The sequence below is a fragment of the Echinops telfairi genome, unplaced genomic scaffold (assembly GCF_000313985.2).
Source record: "Echinops telfairi isolate 266 unplaced genomic scaffold, ASM31398v2 ScPeMD7_655;HRSCAF=1070, whole genome shotgun sequence".
In the NCBI taxonomy this organism is placed as follows: Eukaryota; Metazoa; Chordata; class Mammalia; order Afrosoricida; family Tenrecidae; genus Echinops; species Echinops telfairi.
In genome coordinates this window covers 31,140,051-31,143,665 of record NW_022104553.1, presented here as the reverse complement: position 1 = coordinate 31,143,665, position 3,615 = coordinate 31,140,051, and the positions used below count along the sequence as shown (strand labels likewise).

Genomic DNA, 3,615 nt, shown 5'->3' with positions numbered 1-3,615 from the left:
CAGGGAATTGGGAATGACTGGGGGAATTGGGAATGACGACGGGGAATTGGGAATGACTGGGGGAGTTGGGAATGACTGGGGGAATTGGGAATGACGACGGGGAATTGGGAATGACTGGGGGAATTGGGAATGACGACGGGGAATTGGGAATGACTGGGGGAATTGGGAATGACTGGGGGAATTGGGAATGACGACAGGGAATTGGGAATGACTGGGGGAATTGGGAATGACGACGGGGAATTGGGAATGACTGGGGGAGTTGGGAATGACTGGGGGAATTGGGAATGACTGGGGGAATTGGCCGGATTCCAGGGCAGATATTCCTGATTGTGCTTTTCTTGTCCTGCGTGCTCGCGGGTTTCCTGATTGGCTTATTTCACACTTCCCTTAAATGGCGTCCGGGTCCCCCTTCCCGTGGGTGCCACCCACCAAATCTGAGAGTTGGGGGTTGGCCTTTGACGTTCCAGTCTTTCCTCTCACAGCCTGTCTGCTGACTGGAGTCGCCCCGAAGATGGCGATACTCGATCGGCTTATGTCATATCTGCTGCCTCCGTCTATGCTCAGGAGGTAACCGGGCCCATGTCCACACTGACACTCTCCCTTCTCCCTGAGCCTCCTTTTCCCGTGTAAGTGCAAACCGAGCCTCTTGCTGTCCTTTTGAGCTATTGACCAGCTTCTCTTTGGAAGGCAGGGAGATGGCTTCAGGACTTCCAGTGAGGTGGCTGGGCCCCAAACCTTGACTTGGTTTCCACACAAGGGAAGGGGAGGGGAGGAACGGGAAGAAGAGGTCAAGGGCAACTCTTTCAACCCTTTCTAACACTATCTGCTGTTCTGTTTCTAGGCCTGACCTGCTCCTTTGCCATCGCTGCCTGCAGACAGAGCCTGCATGTTGTCATATTTACTCCACGGTGCCCCATCTGTCCCAGACACTTGGGAGTTCCAGCTGGAAGTGTTGAGGGGTGGGGGGTGGGGGGAGCCACGAGAACCTTACTGTTCGAAATTGTACATAATGGTTATTTATAGCCTACCATTTTCTCTCCCTATCACACCAGAAACATCTATAAAGGCTCTTCTTTTGATCAATTTTGACTCATCCATTTGTGATGCTTTTGGTGTTGGGATTAAGGGGACAGATTTTGTTTCCTTAAAAGATAAGTTCCCAAACTCATTTGGCCCCCTTTTCAGGCGGAAAAAAAGGTTCAGTGCCTCCCACCCTCCCATTAAAAAATTGTACTCTAGTACATATACATCGAATCCAGGATAAAGTGTCACTTTTGGTATCACAGTGGGTCACACGTTGGGCTGCTAACTGCAAGGTTAGCACTTGGAAACCACCAGCCGCTCTGGAGGAAAGACGAGGCTTTCTACTCCCATAGAGTTACAGTCTTGGAACCCCACAGGGGTATGTTCTTTAGGGTCCATATGGTTCAGAATCGACTTGACGGCACTGAGTTTTTTACTCCCACCAAAAATTATGTTACCAGGACTCCTGGCGTGTGTGACTTTTGGTGTGCTCGCTCTCTTGTTCCTGACGATCCGTTAACCCTCAAGCGCTCCACAAATAGTCGATGAGCTCCACTGTAGCCTGCCTTGTTCTGGGAGCTGGGGACGGAGCAGTGAGTGACAAAGACGGATCCTGCCTCCCATGATCCCCTGGTTGGACTGGCCCCTCTTCAAGGTGGCAGTGGGCTAGGACCATTTGTGTCTGAATCCCAGCTCTTGTACTGTGGGCAGGTGCCAGGCACTAGACCCCAAGGACTCAAACTCACTGCTGCCCCGTTGGTTCAATTGGGTGTCCCGGGCTCAGTCTTTCCAGGAGCAGGCAGCCTCATCTCTCTTGGCCAGGTGACCAGCTCACCTTGCTGATGGCATCACATCCCGGCTTCATGATATAGATGTTGGTTTCCTGTTGTTAGAATTACTAGTTGCTAGGTCACTCCATTGGCCCCACTTCTTGGAACCGCTCTGTGATTATCTAGTGCCCCACTCTGCTATCCCATGCAGGGGTCCTCAAACTAGAGCCCGGCCCGAGGGCCACATGTGGCCCGCGGAGGACATTTATCCGGGCCGCCGGGTGATTTTGCTCCGTATTGTTTTTTAATTCAAAATAAGGTATGTGCAGTGTGCATAGGAATTTGTTCATAGTTTTTTTTTAAACTATAGCCCGGCCCTCCAACAGGTCTGAGGGACAGTGAACTAGCCCCCTGTTTAAAAGTTTGAGGACCCCTGCAGCATAGCCCAATACCTGCCTCAGACCAGACCCCTCTGCCAAGGCCTCCCCACATTCTGGCCCAGCCCTCTCTGGACTGCATCATGTTTGGTGCCGGAACCAGGAATCCCCCCCCCCCCAATAATTGTATTGAGATGTTAACATACCATATACTGCCATAGTTCAGTCATTTAAAGAGTTGTGTGTATATCATCATCATCAGTTCTAGAGCATCCCCCCTCCCCCGTATTCATTACTTGCTCTCCACTTCCCTCTGCTACCCCCATAAGCCATTATATCAGGTATTATCTCTAGATATCCACTCATCCATCCATCCCATGCTTAATATGTTGGAAAACATACAGAAAAATGAAAACTGAAAAGAGTCACAATATTCAAATATACCAGAGGGGAAAACCCTCATGATAAAAAACAGAAAATAATGAAAACTAGAACAAATCCAAAATGGGTCAAAAGGAGGTCAAATGCCACATACCACATTTTAATCTAATTCCATGCGTCGTAACCGAGTTTATAATAGTCTCTGACAGAAGATTATCATGTCCCTCCACTGTGGTCCACAGGGATCCTGCAGGTGGATTTAGGTCTCTCAAGGAATTTTTGCTAATAGGCATAGGACCAGATAGATATTGTGGATACACAAATATTAACGATGGCAGTAGGAAACACTGGGGCAAGGTGTGTGTTTCCTACTCCGGTGGGGGCCTGGGGGCAGGTTACAAGCTCAGCTCCCTGGACTCAACAAGACAGGGTAGAACTACCCCCTGTGGGTTTCCAGGGCTGTAACTTTATTTTTTAACAGTTTTATTGGCACATGATTTACATATCCTACATCTCAATAATTCAATCCTATCCAGATGAATTGTACAGTCATTAACCATATCAATTTTAGAACACTCCCATGGTTAAATCGCCCCCAAAATGAGTTGTGCAATCATCACATGTTCTGGTGCTTCCTCCCCACGCCTGCCTTCATGTTTTATTCCCAAAATACCCTTTCCCTCCTTATCACGCACCCCTCAAGCTGTAACGCTTCATAAGAATAAAACGCCTCATCTTTTCCCCTACAAAACAGCTGGTGGTTTCAAACTGCTAACCTTATGGTCAGCAGCCCAACATAGCCCACTACCCCACAGGGCTCCGTAGGGGTGGGAAGAGGAAGTTAAGGGTTGTGAATTTTAAAGGCCAGACCACCTGCTCTGAGCGTGTGCAGAGTGTAACAGAGCCCCCTGCGACCATGTTCCATTTCAGAACGCTGGTGTAACGTTCCCTGGCCCAGGAAGGAGGGCAGGGCTGGAACCCCCATCCTGATATACCCCGGCCTCCACTGCCCTCATGAACCACCAGGCCAGGGCCCCAACCCCTAACCCAGTCAGGGCCCAGGC

At 49.7% G+C, this 3,615-nt stretch overlaps 1 protein-coding gene across 1 annotated transcript in view; it reads left to right on the top strand.

Annotated features, from left to right (window-relative positions):
* Nucleotides 1-3,615, top strand: part of DLL3 (delta like canonical Notch ligand 3) — a 61,555-nt gene that overhangs the window by 7,950 nt on the left and 49,990 nt on the right. The gene's annotated exons all lie outside the window — the stretch shown is intronic.